The sequence below is a fragment of the Vulpes vulpes genome, chromosome 5 (genome assembly GCF_048418805.1).
Source record: "Vulpes vulpes isolate BD-2025 chromosome 5, VulVul3, whole genome shotgun sequence".
Taxonomy (NCBI): Eukaryota; Metazoa; Chordata; class Mammalia; order Carnivora; family Canidae; genus Vulpes; species Vulpes vulpes.
The window spans coordinates 31,269,682-31,289,170 of NC_132784.1; the positions used below are offsets into that span (position 1 = coordinate 31,269,682).

At 37.0% G+C, this 19,489-nt stretch overlaps 1 long non-coding RNA gene across 1 annotated transcript; it reads left to right on the top strand.

Moving 5' to 3' along the window:
• Positions 1-9,356: 9,356 nt before the first annotated feature.
• LOC140598988 (uncharacterized) lies at positions 9,357-19,213 on the top strand. The gene is made up of 3 exons (XR_012001525.1): positions 9,357-11,600; positions 16,788-17,027; positions 17,216-19,213. It is a non-coding gene; the product is annotated as an uncharacterized lncRNA (long non-coding RNA).
• Positions 19,214-19,489: the final 276 nt, after the last annotated feature.

The following is a 19,489-nucleotide window of genomic DNA, read 5'->3' on the forward strand; positions in this document are numbered from 1 at the left end:
TCAATTGTTGCAAGACTTAGTCTAGGTCCTTACAGAGCTCTTTCCCTCATGTTTATTTTGTTGTATGGAGTTGTATTATCTAAGGGATTTCATAGCTCCCTGATTCAAAACTTAGACAATCTCTTCTCAAGTGATTAGTTTGGAAGAAATCACTGACTCCAGATACCAGGCCTCTAAGCACATTGGAGTTTCTCTTAAAGAAACCTTTTCTCTTCACACAGAAGATTTTGGCTTTGGGGTAAAGAGTGCTTTTATCTTTGATTATTTGTATATAAATTCCTTCCTTTCACCAAGGGAAAACACAGCCTTCTAAGGGTACAGTTAAGAAGATCATGTTATGAATGTGGTCATTTGTCAACTACTAAGCACCTCAGTGCTGGACATGCTGTGTAATCCATAGTTGATACTATGGTACTGCTTTTCTGAAGTCCCCAGATTCCTGCTAGGGATGGTGGAACTGTAGGGCAAATAGAATATGACAAGTGACATTAGAGATAAAGGCTGCTATGCTGCAGTCCAGAGGAGGAAGGAATCTGGCTCATGAGGCAAAAGGACACCAGTAGTTCTCCATGAAAGAAAAGGGGATAAGTGTAGAGAGGATAAGTGCAATTTTGACATGCAGAAATTATAAGGGATTGTAGCACAGGGTTTATAGATAGCATAAAGATTTCAGGTAAAGTGACAGAAAGAGAAGAAAACATGTTTCTACGAAGCTTAAATATCAGAACCACCTGATGCACACACAGTGTCCTGAAAGGATTTTAATTGATCTTCTGTGGTTCATGTAATGCTGGTTTTTGCAGGCTGGGAAGAACTGTTTGATGGCACCATGTTGACCTGATGAATTCTTAAATGCCCATACAGTGGCTTTATTTGAATGTACTATCAACATTAGTATCACAGTCATATTTCATGGTATATCCTAGTTGTGATTGTTCTTCGTCATTTGTCTGATGTATAACAACCCCTTTGAAGCACTGAATTGTGATTATGCCTGTATATATTTATATGCCATTTATAATGAAAGAAAAAATAGTTAGACTACATACAGAATATTTTGGGCCTGAATCAAGTTTATTATTTTAAATCATGTTATTTTGGAGTTGAGACTTCTATATTCCCAAAGCATCATTATTTCCAAACATTTCTGGGATAAAAAGTATCCTATCCTACAGGTTGAATTAAAAAAAGAAAACATAAGAAAAACCAGAACATTATCCTTTTGGGTGGTATTGGAGAATATTTGCAGAGAAATATAGTAGGCATGTGGGGTATAAGGATCAGATTAAATTTGCAATGAAAAATAATACAAAAAATTATTTCAGAAAAGGAAATTTCTCTAAGAATATATAGAAAATAACAGATGTTGCCTTTCAGCCATCTTTCCTCTGGACCTGAATGTTTTCAAGACTAGTTTATAGAGTAGAATGAGTTTTATGGCGAATTTGAGCAACTCGACATTTTTTAGGAAGCAATTTGAGTTTAAGTGATCTGCTTTTCTCTTTCTGGAGGGAAAAGAAAGGGAGAGATGGACGGACTGCAGGTTGGTTTGTCACTATCTAATATGGAGCATCCATTTTGGGCAGTGCCATGCTAATATCCACCTGCCTCTTTCCAGCCCTCTGGCTTTGAGCAGGTTACTTAAATTCCCTACAAATCTATTTCCTCATCTGAAAAATGGAGAAAAAAATGCATGTATGATAGGGTTGTTGTGACAGTGAAATGTAACAATGTACGTAAAGCGTGTAGTTCTGTGTCTAGTACATGTTAACCTGGCCACTGTAGGCATTTATTTCATACTTTTATGAGCAGGGCAACTTTGATTTATGCCTGTTACTTAATCTTCATAACAATCCTTTGAATAACACTATGACCTTCAATTTACAGATAAAAGTCTTGAAACTTAAGGGAGTAAAAGTGGTACTTACAAATTTAAACAAACCCAAGAATAATAGCCAGGAGTTCAACTTAGATGTGACAATTTCAAGCCTGCAAAGCCCTTTTGCATTAAATTAAATCAATCCCTCCCTTTCTCTTCTCTGCATCCCCCTTTCCTCCTTCCTGCACTTCCACCCTCTTCAATGTAGAGCCTTTGTTTCAAAAAGTTCATAACAATGGCGTACAGATCAGATGGAATGAAGCAATATTTTCATTCCAGTAAATTGGCAAATATGATGACATCATTATATCTCCAAATACCATATTCCTTTCAAAAATATATCCCATTTTTAATTTTTTAAAAAAGTATACTCAAGTAATACATATTAATTATAAAAACATTAGGAAAGAGAAATAAATAAAAATTTCCTGAATACTCAATATTCAAAGACAATCACAAGTAACATTTTGGTGCATATCTCCAATTCATCCCTATCCATATACTATTTTTTCCCTCTGATTAGCAGTATTGTTTTACAGTTTGGTTCACAATGTGCTGTTTTTAATTATCATTTAAAAATGTTTTTTCAAATTGGTTGATGTACATTTACATAATCATTTCTATCAGCTATGTAGGTACCTGATTAAAATAACTTTTATTGGACATTTATGTTGTTTATGATTTTTTACTTTTATGAACTGCAGGCTCTTACCTATACACCTTTGTGCCCTTGGCCAATTATATCCTTAGGATAATTCCTTAGGAGTAAAAGATATGAATTGGTGTCTATATACTTCTCTGGTTCTTAATATATATTGTGAAAATCCCTCCCTTAAGGAAAGGAGCAATTTAAACTCCCTTTAGCAGTGTATGAAAATGCCCATTTCCACATTCCTACACTAAGGGTTATCATGCCTTTTAATCTTTGAGAACTCCATTAGACCAAAAAAAAAAAAGTGACTTTATTGCTTTTCTTTGCATTCCTGTGTCTATCCATTCTGTAAAATAATAACATTTCTAAGACTACTATCTAAACAGAATGTAAACTTCCTTAGGTCAATAACAAAGTCTCCACATACTTAAATATTTATATTCTCCATTCTTCTAAAATAGAGTAAGTCCCCAAAGAGACATTTGAGACAGTGCTTGGCAGAAAACGATGGATTAACAGTATATAACCTTATTAAGAACATCCTTGAATTTTATTTTCAAACTTCACACTCATTGTTTTCAGAATTCATCTGCTAAGGCAGCTTAGTCCTAACTGGGAATGACAAACAGCCCTCTAGGTAGATTCTTCAAACAGAGGAAAGGAAAAGGTTTTGGCAGCTAAGCCTCGACACACTTAACTTTTGTGTCTAGTTTGGACTGCAGTCTCATTCAGTCTTTCTCCCTCTATGATCAGTGTTTGATTGGTTTGTTTTGGTGAATTCTGAACAGAATTGGTAGTGACTGTGTATCCTTATTTAAAAAACAAAAACAAACTCCCTAAATGATTTACGCTTATTGCTTTGTTTCAAACAAAAATTATAGCATCTTTTTTCCATAAAGAAAAGCACTGGGTTAGTATTGTCTTCTTGTATACTCTAGACAAGTTTGCAAAACGATTTACTACAGAATCTGGGTTACATCATTTACACACACACACACACACACACACACACACACACACACTCATACACATCTCACTGGTTGCTGCAAAATAATGGCATCCAGGCATCACGGAGAAGATAATGTCTTTAGGGTCTGCTAATTCCTTAAACAATCATTCTCAATTTGGAAAATGAGCAAGTCTAAACTATGTTTGGCTCTACATGATTTTCTACATAATTTTACCCTTACTCTCTGCATTATTTAAACCATCATATAATTTCAAATCTCCTATCAAAAATGAATTTATATTTGAATCCAAAGTAGCATTTTTTTAAAGTAGTGCACATACTGTTTAGAAAGACTTCCTTAAAGTAAGAAGTTTCATTTAGCTAAATGCAAGAAAAACAGATAGTCAACTCAAATCTGTGATTAGAGCCTGGGATCTCACATTATCTAAGAGTGTTCCTTGACTGAACCAAACACATTTTAATGATCAGTCAAGCCAGGTCCCAGAGAAAAGTACTGCTCTGTTATTAAAAGGAAGCTGAATGATTAAATTGTCGTTGGGAACATCACAGAATCCGTAATAAGGTTCACTTTGTGCATTGATCACAAGGAAGTTGATCTTAGCGTTCTGTGGTGCTTTGCATCCTTTAAAGGTTGACCATAAAGTGAAGTTCATTCAACAACCTCAGGCATCATGTCTTGAGAATGGGATTGCTTAAGTGTTTGTGAATCACCAAAAAGGAGGCAGAATGTGAGTGCAATGACAGATGTTTGTGGTTTGTTTTCTTTGTTTTCAATTCATAAAAAAAGGCACCTCTTCCAAATGCCCCCTATGTGAATGTTCAAAATGAACTTGAGGAACAAGTAAAAAGAGTTTACAGTAAAAGAGTCAAGAATTATAAAATGCTTAGGATTTATGGAGGAAAAAATATCATAAATCTGCAGTGATGTCTCAGATTCACCAAAGAATCTCAGAATGGAAGGAATAATAAGAGCTAACATTTGTACTGTACTTCTGTGCCAGATACTGCTTTAAGTGGTTTATTTGAATTAAATTTTCAATTTTACAAACAGCCCCATGAGGTGGCTATTTTATATTTTTTAAGATAGTGGTAAGGGGATCCCTGGGTGGCTCAGCAGTTTAGTGCCTGCCTTCGGCCCAGGGCATGATCCTGGAGACCTGGGATCGAGTCCCACATCAGGCTTCCCGCATGCAGCCTGGTTCTCCCTATGCCTGTGTCTCTGCCTCTCTCTCTCTCTGTGGGTCTCTCATGAATAAATAAATAAAATCTTAAAAAAAAGAAAGATAGTGGCAAGACAGGAGTCACACAAGTAGTAAATGGCAGAGCTATATTTTGAATTTCCTTCTGATTTAAAGGTGTACTTCCAGATGGCCAGGTGACAAAGGAGCCCTGCCAAACAAGTCCCAGGAAAATGTACAAACTCCACATGAAGTTTTATAGGCTTCTGAGGAAGTGGTAAGTTTGTAGAGGTCATTACAGAATTAAATGCATTCTCAAGAACTGTGTCAGCTGGGCATTTTGGGGAGAAACTACCAGTTTGTAAGGTAAGTCCGCCACTAAGTGTGGCTCCTCGGCCTGAACCTGTCATTTTCTGGGGTTCGGTTTCCTCGTTTGTAAAACATAAGAGCTGGATGACATGTTCAAAAAGAGATTCTATAATTCTTTTCTGAGACAAACAGCTAAACACATTGTGATTCAGTGGGGGAAACCTTTCTGTCTATAAAGACCCTGCAGAGGACATAATGGTAGTGTTTTCTGCCATCAAATGAATTCAGTGAAGGGACTTAACCAATATTTGGAGAACCGTCGGCATTTTTGCCTCCTCTAAATTCTTCACCTGTGAAACAGATTAAGGCAGAAAGGAAAGTGGCAATTGGGGGCTCAGGAAAGAGGAGAGCAAACCCTTCTTGTTTGTCCTGGGGATAAGTTCAACAGTGAGGAAGAAGGTATTGACACTGGCAACAGATGACATATTCCTATCTGAAATTCAGATCAAATGATTCAAGCCTTCAGAGCATTCCCAAACAATGGCCTTTCCAGGAGCGCGAATCTGCAAACAGAGCCCAGCAGTTAATTTCGGTCGCGGGCCCTGCTGGTGCTGCTGCTCCCATCTTAGGTTTACAGGCCCGTTGGTGATGGAGACAGTCAAAGCCTTCTCTCTCTCCCGTGTTGCGTTATGCTCTGACACCTTATCAAAGCACACGGACAGAGGGTTGTTCTTAACCATAACAACCTCACAAATCAGAATGGAGCAACCTCACAAATCAGGCTCTAATATTGCACTGTGGAAACACCAAGGTTAAAAGGTAAATCTGTGGTGTAACCATATTGATTAATTGATGTAAGAAAGGTCAGGCTAATCTTTACCTTGCTTGAAAGACTTTCGTTCTACATGGCAGGTTTAGTTCCTCTATAAAATAGTTCCTCTATAAAAGGATGGGGGGTGGGGGGAGTAGAGTCCTACTTCAGAGAAACTGGGGGAAATCTCATCAAATGATCACTTAGAGAAAGGTTAGTGAAAGGAGCCTTGATGCAGAGAAAATGGGGAAATCTCTTCAAACACTCACTCAGAAGATTAAAGCATTAAAACTGGGCCTGGAAGGTGGAAGTTATTTAGATCTCCCTGTATGTTTAATAGGTTCTGTTGGAAACACCTTCACCAGTAAAACCTTCATAGGAGAAGCAAAGGCAGTGACTTTAGATAAGAGCCTTAGTCCTGCCCTCAAAAGACCAGAAAACAGAGGTTCATACTCCTCTTTCCAACAAGACAGAAATCTACTGAAGTAGAAAACCTGACTTCTCTGCTCCTCTGGTCCTGCCCAGGTTAAAAACAGACACACACATCTCCTGCATGGTGGCTTCCGTATCTCCAGAGCATGGTGGGAAGAGAGAATGATCCCCTCCATACCAAGAGGCACAGACATGTAAAGGGCACCTTGCTCAAACCTACTTTTGGAGCAAGAGAGATAATGGGGTGTGAGAATTCAAATTTAGGCTCCTGAGAAAACAGAAAAGTACAAATACAAATGAGGAAGGACTAGGGGCTAAATCTGTTTAAGTGTGGAGGGAGGAAAAGACATCTAAGGAACAGGAGGACAGGATGCTGACCCTCAATTACGGCACTGTTGAATGAAAAGAAGAGCCTGGGACAAGGGGTTAGGAGAGGATGGAAATGGAAGTGACTGATGGAAAATTTTTCTCATGCTCATACCTGAAATGAACATAAATGGGCCAGGCTCTGCTGTAGTCACAAGCACACCCAGAAACTGCAGAGGCTTACTATAATAAAAATCTATTTTGGGTTCATGTAAAGTCCATGTGGCTGAGTGATACTTTTCCATCCTACAGGTGTAGCGTTTGGACCATGTGATCTCACCACAGCAACGGGATGCCTCGAGGATCCATTAGATGTTTGAAGGACAGTTCTGGAAGTAGATTGCATTACCTTATAGCCTACGGTCCTGGATGCAGTCACAAGGCTCGCCACATGGGAGACGAGAAATATACTATAAAAGTTACTTGTCGAGGTTTACCTTTAGAACACTAGGTATTTAAGGTTTTCATAAAGAAAAATCTCCAAAGACTGCATTGTTAAATTTTGGAAGGAATTACCACAGGATGCTTGGAGAACTTCATTGCTATTCTTTCTGACACTGAGGGTAGAAGACTGAACTCATTTTTCTCTAAGTTCTACTCTTCATATAATTTTATGCTTCTATAACAGTGGAGGCTGTTTATTTGCAGGGAAACATGAAAAGTAAGCTAGATGTTTGGAATTATTTTCTTATCAAACTGATGTAATTATCCTTTTACTCAACTATGGCTACTTCCTATAATAGGTAGTGAAGCTTTTATGTTAAGGAAGCACACACATGTAAAAAAGGATGGAATTTGAAATTAAATGTATTTTGTTTACAAATTTATCCATTGGGTAGCCTAAGGTCAGCATTATTAATAATAAACATTCGAAGAGGGGATCCCTGGGTGGCTCAGCGGTTTAGCACCTGCCTTCAGCCCAGGGCATGATCCTGGAGTCCCGGGATCGAGCCCCACGTCGGGCTCCCTGCATGGAGCCTGCTTCTCCCTCTGCCTGTGTCTCTGCCTCTCTCTTGCTCTGTGTTTCATGAATAAATAAATTAAAAAAAAAACACTTGAAGACATAAATCATAATTTGATACTAATCCATATGTAAAATATAAGATCCAACCTTAACGTCATAGTTACTGGAATTCTGATAGGTTGTATGTTACACATTTTGCATTTTTGTGTTACTGGCTTCAATATATGTTAATAAATGGTAATTATATGCTTTTCATTTGGACAGCCTTATCCAAAAACGATTTAATATTCGTACATCTAATGGGTCACGCACGGCTATTGATCATTTGGATCAGAGTGCAATTTGAACTGCTGCTGGTTAGATTAGAAATTGTAATCATGGAAAAAGATAAATTACAAGGTCTCTGCGGATCACTTTTGTTTTCAGATTCTTAGACATGAAACACCAAATAGGGGAGGTTAGAAAAGAGCTGTAGTGTTGTTATTAATGTGAGTTTTCTAAGAAATACATCCAGAAATCTTCTGTACCTTTTCCACCATTGTATCAGGAATGTTAAACTTAAAGGGAATGACGTACTATTACAATAAAGATGGTGGCAAACATCCATAAATTATTTGTGAATTACAATTCTAAGGTCTAAAGGCAAAAAAAAAAAAAGATGTTTAATTTGTAGATACACATTTTATTTTTTTATTTTTATTTTTTAAATATTTTATTTATTTATTCATGAGAGACACTGAGAGAGAGAGAGAGAGAGAGAGAGAGAGGCAGAGACACAGGCAGAGGGAGAAGCAGGCTCCATGCAGGGAGCCCGACGTGGGACTCGATCCCGGGACTCCAGGACCACGTCCTGGGCCGAAGGCAGATGCTCAACCACTGAGCCACCCAGGTGTCCCTGTTTTTAATTCTAATTATTTGTCTTTTCTGCTTTGCTGACAATTATATTTTCTGTGAATAGTGACAATTTCTTTTTTCTTCTTTTGCGGTTTTACATATGTTATTTCTTTTTCTTATTTTACTGTATTGGAAGGGATGCTCAGTTCAATGTGGAGGAGGGATAATGACAGAGAGAATACTTGTCTATTTCCCATTTATAAAGACAGTGCTTATAAAGTGTGGGTTTGTTGCTGGTTTGGAATAAGTACACCTTATCAGATTTGGGAAGCTTCCTCTATTCCTGGTTTGTTAGATTTTATTGAAAGCTTTTCTGAGCTTTTTGAGTTTGTTTTTTCTCTTTTAAGCTGTTAATGTGGAAAATTACATTAGTAGAGTTTCTAAAATGTAGTAATCCATATATTCATGGAATAATATTTAGTCATGGTATTTTTATGACACTGTTGGTTATTATTTTCTAATATTCCAGAATTTTTACCTTTATAGCAAAGATATTTGCATATGTTTTTCCTTTCCTAAATTATCTTTTACATTGTTGGTATCAAGGTTTATAGCTATATGAAATGAGTTGGGAAGTTTACTTTTTTCCCTCTATTTTTGCAACTGTTTGCATAACATTAAAATTATGTGTTACTTGGAGTTGTGGTAGAGCTTTTGTCTGTAAAACTATTAGGGCAAGGTTTGTGGGGAGATAGTAGTGAAGATTTTTAACTACTGATTCAGTTTGTTAAATGGTTATAAATCTGTTAAGTTTTTCTATTTATTATTGAGTTAGGAGTAGTAAGTTATAGTTTTCCAGGTAATTTGCTAGTTTGTCAGAATTTTCAGAGTTTTTGGCAGAAAAATTTTCATTACCTTTCCTTTGTGATTTGAAAAAAAAAATCTTTGTTATTATCCACCCTCTTTTATTCCTAGCACTGATGTATCTTTTATCTTTTATTCTTAATTAATCTTGCCAAAGGATTATTTATTTTATTATTCTTGGATATGGTAGCCCCTAAAGAACCTATTTATATGATTAAAAAATCTCCTTAGATATAGTGAGCTAAGACTTGACTTTAACCTCCAAAGGAGTCATAACTTCTTTGCTCATTCACATTTTTAGGAAGTTCACTGGAATGAAGGAGAAGCTGGATCCTGTAAACATCACAAGCAGTGCAGCAGATCTCCCACCCACATTCTCTTTTGCAATATGACGTCCCCCATCAAGGGACTTCTCCTTCATGAGGAAAGGGAATTTGTTTCTTGAGTCTCTTGAACCTAGGTGGGCTCTGTGACTGTTTTGAGCAGTAGAATATGGTAGAAATGCCCCTGTGCCAGTTCCAGGTATAGCTCTTAACTGGCCTACAAGGCTGGTTTTCGCCTCTTAGAAGTTAGCTACCATGTAAGGAATGTAACCACCCTGAGACTGATATGATGTAAAAACCGAACAACACAGAGAGAGCAGAAGGCCAACAAGCATTCAATTTCCAGATCTGTGAATGAGAAAGCCATTGTGGATGGCCAACCAAGTCAAGCTTTTAGGTGTCTCCAACTCAGTCCTATTTAACTATAATGCGTGGGAGACTTAAGAGCTACCCACTGGAGCATTCAAACTACAGAAATTTGAGCCATAATAATTTATTTGTTCTTTTAAGCTCCTAAATTTAGAGTTGTTTAATATACAGTCTTAGATACCTAGATCAAGTAGCTATTGTGAAAAATCCTCTTTCTCAGCCTTCTTCCAATGAAAACTCTTGTCTTTAATGGATAAATATATGTAAGGTGAACAGAGATGCCCAAATAATTAAGAGATTATTGGATATCAGCTCTGAAGTGACACTATTCCTTGCAATACTCAGAATGCCATTGTGATACCCCATTCAAAGTGGGGTCATATGGACATTGGGTGATAAATGAAGGGTTGACTCAAGCCCACTTAACAGTGGGCCCAGTGAATCTGAAATTACCCCATAGATATTTTCTGAGTTTCTTTTGTATCAGAGGTCAGTGGTATATTATTTAAAGCTGATAAATCAAGTAACATGTAAATATATAATGCAATAAAAGTGTAATACTTAAAGGAATAAAGAATGTAATAATAACCAAGATCAAAGAGAAAAGGATAGGTACCAAGAAATAGAATGATAGGAATTGCTTCATTGTTTATGGTAGTAAGTAACTCTTTACTAGAGAAATAGAAGATTAAGCTAGTTATATGTTGTTAGATTAAAATTAAAAGCTAATACGCATGTAGTGCTTACCTGGTTCTGTTATAAATGGTTTACAAATATTAATTCATTTAATCTTCACAATGATCCCTTGATGTAGATATTATTACTTACTTTACACATGAGAAAGCTAAGTCAAAGTGAAAGTTATAGTCAAAGGGTTATAACTAGCTCAAAGTCATGCGGCAAGGATGCAAATGGTTATAATGGTAAACATTACAAGAAGCCAAAAACAGATAAGAAATCTGATTGGCTGTAACGGTCTCCAGACTTCCTCTTCCTTTCCTGATACTTTTGATTGACATCCATGCACACTGCACAGATTCTTGTTTATTTCTTACGGGAGTACATGTTTCTGTGCTCATTTTCAGACTGCCCCATGTTGTGGGTAGGGAATTGCTTTGGGCTGAGGGATGGGAGTACTGGTATCCATTTTGGGAGAGGAGAGAAGTAGCAGCTTCTTTGATGTGTGGATCAGAAAAGCAAAGCCACGATGACACTGAATGGTGTTGAGTTTGTGGCCACACCTTCATTGCTGTCCTATCTAAAGGAGATTTCTTCCCTTTCATCTCACAGTTTTAAAAAGCATTATAGTCACAGTGAGGTAAACTCTTTGCTCTATATCATTGATATTAAAACAGTAAATAATAATATGCTCAGGTTCTAATTCTGGGGTTGATCTTTTAAATGTCTGTCTAATTGAAGTAAGAACATTAATCCTGGCGAACATTTCATGGGTAACAAAACATTTTTGGCTTTGTAGATCACAGGATGAGTTGGTATCAATTACAGCTTTTTTCTTTTTTTCCCAATAGCATTCAGTGTAACGGAGGCCAAGGAACCTACCAACTCAATATGCTATTTCAACACATTCAGTCAGCCAGTAGACTTAACTTCAAGTTCATTTCTGCACGGATCATTTACAGTGTTAATTTGTGAGTTTGTATGGTGACTGCCTTTTTTTTTTTTTTTTTTTTTTTGGCCTTTTTTTGTGTTGCAGTTATTGGTCACAAAGTGAGTTAATTGATTTTGTCACATAATTGTTGCTATACTTCTCTTTCTCTCTCTTTGCTAAAGCAATGTCTGTTTTCTGTCACCACTTGCTGGACTAGATCAGATCCTTCTCTTTGATTTTTTAAAGATCTTTGTGTATACAGCTGCTTTGTCAATTCAGGAATCAAACTGACAGCCCATTGGAAAGGCACGTACTATCACAAGTCTAAAGAGGCACAGAGTGATGGTTCCCAAGCTCAAGTGCAAGGCTTGTCTCTCAGTCTTCTTCAGCTGACTAGGTTCTTGGCTATTGTAGGGTGCCAATACCAGACAGCAGAGGGCCTGAAGTAACAAAAACAAGGCTCAGTGAGGTATTTGGGCCTGGAAGAATGTTTGCCTGTCCCACAGACTTCTCTGCAACAGGCAACCAAATTTAATATATCCTATGAGAACCAGGGTATGCACACTTTTTGCTTTTTCTCAGTTGATTTCTCAAACTTTCAACATTATTTTATTTATGTCATAGGCTTCTCTGGATTAGTGATCCGAAGAGTGGCATGGAAGTCATTTTTTTCTCTTGTGTTATAACTTACTGTGACTCATCAGGGCAGAAAACACACCTAGAAATCCAAACTCAGTGAGAGCTGAAGAAGTGAAAGTACTATTGGATATCTTACTGGGTATACTATTGTGTATCACAAACATGATTGCTGACCTTCAGAATGGTGAGGGGGAGGTGTGATATCAGCCTGGCAATTAGAGGTCTATGCAGAAAAGTAGCTGTATAGACTTGTCTTTGCCTTAACCTGGAACTCTTGGCAGCAATTTATTTAACAGCCATTTTCCTTACTTTTTCTTCACCAGTTCATTTGATTTAGCAGTCTGATGGCCATGGCCACCAGGAAAGTCTGAGCCCCATCCAAATCCCAGGGAATGAATCTCATCAAGTCTGTTTCTGTCATGATGAGTCTGTGTACCTTGACAGTGATTAGTTAGTAGACAGGGATATGTGATATAAGTGTGGCCAGTTGGTATACTTCTGTTGAAGGGACTGGGGAGAAAGATGTTTTGATCTTTAGAAAAGATGCAGGAGAAAGTTCAGTTGCTTTTTTGTCTCTAGTTAAATCTGGTGAGGAGTTGAAGCTAGATCTTCTGCATCTGTCCTGTAATTACAAGACAAGCTAGCTAAAGGACTAAGTGGCATGTTGAAGATAGCAGACGAGACAAACAGAAAGAAGCTGATACCTTGAGGATGTCACTCAAGAGCCGAAATAACTAGTCCCGTAACCACTCTTTTTCCCAGCTTCTTGAGGCATCAGATTATAAATTTCCAGGGTTTTTTTTTTTTAAGATTTTATTTGTTTATTCATGAGAGACACACACAGAGAGGCAGAGACACAGGCAGAGGGAGAAGCAGGCCCCCTGAAGGGAGCCTGATGTGGGACTCGATCCCAGGACCCCGGGACTACACCCCAAGCCGAAGGCAGATGCCCAACTGCTGAGCCACCCAGGTGTCCCAAATTTCCAGATTTTTAAACAACTGACTTTTAATTGGGGTCTTTTTATCTTTTAGTCAAAAATGATATAGTACCATTGTAGATAAATTATTTGTTCCAATCTTAGAATCAAATCAGAAAACCCACATATGCAACTGGTCTGTTGTCTTGCTATTTAACCCATTGGATACTGGTCTAGAGATCTTCCAGTCATGGATTCCTTTAATAAATGGTTGTGGAGCCTTTACTATGAGCCAATCACTGAAGATGGCATCATGAACCAATCAATATTGTTCCTCCTTTCATGTAAACTATAATTTAGCAAGAAGCAGAGATGCTGAACATGTGTATTTGGAGTAAAATACCTGTGGATTCAATGATGACTTTACCTGCAACATCAGCATCTACCTTTTCAGAATGTGCTTAGCCAAGGTACTCACAGCCACAGCTGGAGGCCATGACTGTCTGGTGTCACTGTGATCAGATTGCTGTGATTACTGGACTTTGGAGAAGGATCTGTAGGGTGATAAGAGGAGACTGGCCCACAGGCGCTCAGTGCTCTACATTTCTCCTGGCCATTTTAACAAGTTACAGTACTTCCCCTCATGTTCTGCTTTTACAGATATTTAGAAAGAGACAGTTGGTTTATGCAGTACATAGAGATCATATGGCAAGGGCTAAATGGGATATAGGACATATGTACTGAGCACAGTGCTTTCAACAGAGGGGACACTCAAAAGGCACCATTTAAATATAATTACAGATCCTATAATTTTTATTATTATTTTGCTATTGCTTCCATAAAAATTACCATAAATGTAGCAGGCTTAAATAATATAAATTTATTATTATCTTATGTTTTTATAGATTAGAGGTCCAACACAGGTTTCGCCAGAATAAAATCAGTGTTGACAGGCTGCTGTGTTCCTTTCCTCCTTTCTGGAGGAACTAGCTAGAGGAAGATCTGCTCTCTGTTTATTAGAGTTATTAGCAGAATTCAGTCGCTTCTGGTTTTAGGAGTGGAATCTCCTTTTCCTGTGGGTTTTCAGTTGAGGGCCATTCCCAGCTTCTAGAAGCTACGCTACATTCTTTGGCTCTTGGCTCACTTCCTCCATTTTCACAGCCAGCAGTGGTGGGTCAACTCCTTTTCTTGCTTGGAATCATTCTTCTACAATGGTACTATATCATTTTTGACTAAAAGATAAAAAGACCCCAATTAATCATTCTTCTTAATGTCTGTCTCTCTAACACACAGCTACACAAATTATCTGCTTTGGAGGACTAATAGGACTGGATTGGACCCACCCAGGTAGTCTAGGATAATCTCCCTGCTTTAAGATCTGTACCCTTCATGACGCTCACAATGTCCCTTTGCCACATATTCATGAGCTCTAAGTGATTAGAGAATGGATATCTTTGGAGGCATTATTCTAACTTTAACACTTATCTTTTCACATTAAAGAAAGCATATTATGGTCAGATCATTTAATTTTTTTTTATCTTGGAGTTTCCATCCTCTATTTCATATTCTGTCCCCAGCATAGCGAACATTTCAATGGATCTTTGTTTCCATGCAACCGTCTTTATAGCATCTTCTCTCTTCATTCACGAATACCTTCTTTTCTCTATTTCAATTTTTTCTCTCCTTTCCCTTCAAAACAATGATTTATACACTTACCCAATCTTACAGCTATCATTCTCACATAACATGTCAAGAACATCTCTTTAGGTAGTGTATTTTAAATAAGGATATTTTCATGCTGTGGACAGCATGTGGACTATAAGACTGGAGCCACTCAAGGCCCCTTTCTTTAGATCAGGATTGGGTCTGGGAAATAGTAGAAGTCATGTAATAGCTCCAGTTATAAGAAACAGACTAATGTGACTGCTGGCATAACAGGCAGGAACTCAGAATAGACCTTTAGAGTTTTATTCATGCAGTTCTTTTATGCACCAGCACAGAATTTGACTTAATGAGGGGAAAAAAAAACCCTTTATACAACCTATTCACGTGTGATACCACAAGATAAGCACTGGCTAAACTGGTAGGTCCCCATTATATTTTTCAGGAAAAACAAAGTCAAACAAATAACTAAACACATGCGAAGATTTCAGTAGCTTTGATGTTCTAGGAATTCCCTTGACTTTTGATCACTTCAAGTAAACTCAGCCCACCACTGTGAGAATGCGACGTGCCAGAAGGAGAAGGTGCAACAGTCTCTTTAGCAGAGAGATTCTTGACTTGGGGGGAATAAAAACCTGATCCAAGTTGCTGAGGCAATTATACTCATGAATGTTTTCAGGATAGGTGTGGGCATGCAAGGATTAGAGGTGGGGGGAGGGACATGGTGTACTCCCAGGGGAAATGGTAGTATCTGGGTATTGTTTCTACTAACCATAATTTCTATGGTGTCTAAATAATGATCAAACTTTGAATGAATTTTAGGCCACAGCACATAGAACACAGGTCTCAGGGCATTTATATGCATTCTGGGTCTAGTCTTCTAGAAGTTTTAAGAGTTCATACAACAAGTTACATGCCAGGAATTCTCTACATATTCATGCCATTCTCGGAGTGATTTATCCATGAAACGAAACAGCAATGGAAAACTAGGGAGATACTGCTTCCTTTTAAGGTCACTGGTGCAAAGCAGAGTACACTGTGTGCGAAGATTGAAATAGGAAGGTTTATTTATGGAGGAAACATTATGGTTGTTTTGCTAGGCTATCAGGTAATATTTGGTTTTGCCCAAAAATGGTAGGAATTTGGTTCTACTGAATTATCAGCAAAATAGGAGTATATCTAAGAATATTCTCAATGTGAGTTACATTCTTAAGTTGACTATTCAGTTACTTTGACAATTATGTCAACTCTATTTCATTTTCAGCTTTAAATTTATTTTATCTTTTAGATATTTCTGAGTATAGCTTGAGTCCATAATAGTCACTTCATGAACAGAATGGGCCCATTACTGATCAATATTTTGTTAAAGATATTTGAGGATATCTTCTAAATAGTGGCATATAACTCCTGTGATGACATATACTTGGCCACATGATCAGAATAAAATGAAATTAGGTGATTGCACTTAATTAAATCAACCTATAGGTTCAGAATAAAATAAAAGATGACACTTTTATTTCTCTTTTTTTGTTTCTTCAGGGTATTGTGTGTAAGAGATAATTTATTATATGTGCCTTCAGACTGATGTTTATGGTTTCTGAACTATATATATATATCTGGTTTTCCATAGGGAAAGAAGAGATATCTGTGCCACAATGTGTGATAATTTCAATGTGCGATAATTTTCAAATAAATGTGAAGCAATAAAATCGGTTTAGTGCTAAAAACAATATAAAACATTTAATATTTGGATTTCTACTGTGCTTATTGTTATGAACAAGAAAGGCTCTTTGTACCATAGACTCATTCATTTATTTATTCAATAAATATTTATGGAGTGCCCACTATGTGCCATTTTGCTAGAAGATTACTAGATATACTAGTGGACGATTGTTTTTCCCTAAGGGCATGCAGTGTTTTTATTCAAATTAGGTTTCAGCAAATTCTATCATTTTTTACCCTTTGATATATGTTTTTGAATGAAAATCCTTTTATTCCATTCTTTTTAGACTCCTACCAGGAAGATAAAAAAAAGTTCCTATTTTGCAGTTTGGATCTCTTCTCCCATAAAACTTCCTCAGTGGTGAATAACTCAAATTGTTGGGGCAGCATAATAGAGGGCCTGGCAGAGAAGTGGTGAGAACAAAGCCTGTTTGGGAATGGACAGGTTGACCTCTCACCCAGACAGGCTCCCAGAAACCTTATATGGCCTGCCCTGCCCTGGATACAACCAGCCACAAACACTTCAGGTGAGATCTCAGGGAATGTCCTAGCATGAGAAGGGATTCAAGGGCATTTTTTTTTTCTCCCACAGTCTGTGACTGTGCTATATGATTTCATTTTCAGCACAAGAAAGGCTGTATATCAGACCAGTTAAATACACAAGATTAGGACTATCCTAGTGATTCAGGTTATCTGGTGTCTTTTGTTTTTGTAGACACACGGATAGAAGAAGGCATCCTATGGAATCATGTCATAAGGAAAGGATTGCCATTTCTCATGGACTCTGGCTCCCTGGAGCTGAAGAGATTGAGGATGAGGATGGAGACACCGGTGATCTTGAGTTCAAAATTAATCTAAGAGCTCTAGGTCTCATTTGATGCTACTTGATCTCCCTAGAGGTCTCAGCAGCCTTGGGGGCAAAATTGAAATCTATGGAGACTGCTAGAAGATCTTCTCCCCAGAACTAAATGAGAATCTAAATTTATAGTAATTCTTTAAGAGGAAAAATAAACCCAAGGGACTTTATTTATTTATTTTTGGGTATTTTTTTAATTGGAGTTCGATTTGCCAGCATATAGTATAACACCCTGTGCTCATCCTGTCAAGTGCCCCCCTCAGTGCCTGTCAGCCAGTCACCCCATCCCCCCACCCACCTCCCCTTCCACTACCCCTCAAGGGGCTTTAATATCTCTCTCTCATATATATAATATATATATATATAATTATATATATTATATAATTGTAACCACCTTGAAATTTATAAATCTTGAATATTTCTTGAATATTAAGAATTAAGAGAACAAATTAATACTGAATATTAATTCTTAATTCTGAATATTAATACTGAATATTAAAAATTCAGTAACCCCAAATTTAGCTGATGTTCATAGCTAACATGGAGTTCAAGCAAAATAACCAAACCTTAGGGGAAGAAAAGCCCTCCGTATGAATGACCTCAGAATGGTTGCTGATTCCCTCCTTTTTCCAGAAGAGAAGCCAGAAGTGATTGAAACTGTAGTCAAACTGTTAACATTTCATCATGAGCTTTGCCTTCCCTGACATGGGAAATATCATTTATGAAAAGATGCCAGTCTCTAAGGAATGGGATAGACTGTGAAATATTAAAGATGATAAGACTATATGTGATATTAATTGAAACATTTTTGAGATACATCTCATCTCAAGAGAAATAATTTTGTCATTTCTAGAGTTGCAGCTCACTTTTATTACACTTATGGATACACACACACACACACACACACTATTTATTTAAGTGGTGGAAATGGAAAACTCAGTACCTAGGGTGTTTGAAAGATGTTTCCAGGGAAAAATTTAAATGTCTTAGATATTTCTTAGGTATTTTAGGGAAAATCAATCACGTGATAAAGTGTTTCATATTATAATAATGTAATGGTTGTCAACTTGAAACTACTTCAGTCAGAAATTAAATGATAAAAGTTTTCCATTGGAATTTTTCTGTTGCCACAAGGGATTCCCCATTTTCTATTTGTGAAGAGCAGCTCTTTTTGAAATCTAAAGTCAAATTCAGAGTAAAATCCTTCTGAGAGTGAACAGTCTAAATGTTATTTGGGATAAATACAGTTGCTGTTCTTCTTCAAACATAAAATATTAAAACGTATGTTTGCCCAATATTTCTGGGCTCCTAAAGCTGGGAGTTTTACTCAGACTATATAGATCATCATCATCATCGTCAATTGGGCAACAAAATAGAGAAAATAGAGGGCAGTGAGAAGGCTTGTTATTTTCTGTGTTATTAACTTTTTCTTTAGCAAAATTGAGTCTTCTTTGACTATTTGAAATTTCTGTTTTGGAAGTGCTCATATTATTTTAAGCTTATTTACAAAATTTTGTTACTTAGCTTCTAGGAAGTTGTTTGCTACAACTATTCTTATTAGATGAGTGTTTTTTGTATCACTGTAAAAGATAATTCATAGAGAAAGCAGTCTGATATATTCTTGGTTTATGTGTATATGTATGTAGTGTGTGCCTATGTGTGTGTATATTGCATGTGTGGGTAATTTCCATGGGCTAAAAACTAGAAGTGGAAAATTTAACTTTATTTATTGCTGAAGCTTGGTTTTAAGTATTGCATCAACATTTTTATTATTTGTATTTATTAGAAATTTCATTTATTATCTTGATTTTTTTGTCACTTAATTTCTTTTTAGTCTTCTCATAAACGATGGATAATGATAACCCACTTTTATCAGAAATAAATGAAAATAAAGGTGGTAAAACTAGTTTCTTACAAAGTTCTCAAGAGATGCTAGGTATTAATTTTGTTTTGGAATTTAAAAACACATGTTCCACTTGCCCAGCTCTTCTCAGCAAAGATACATTGAATCTCTAAGTGTCAGATCCCAGGCAGGTACTGGGGTGTGGTGGTGACTTCCTACTTGGAGCTAATAGTCCAATGGTAAATTTGACTTTAAAGAAATATGCTAACAAGTATGTAATCATGCCTGAT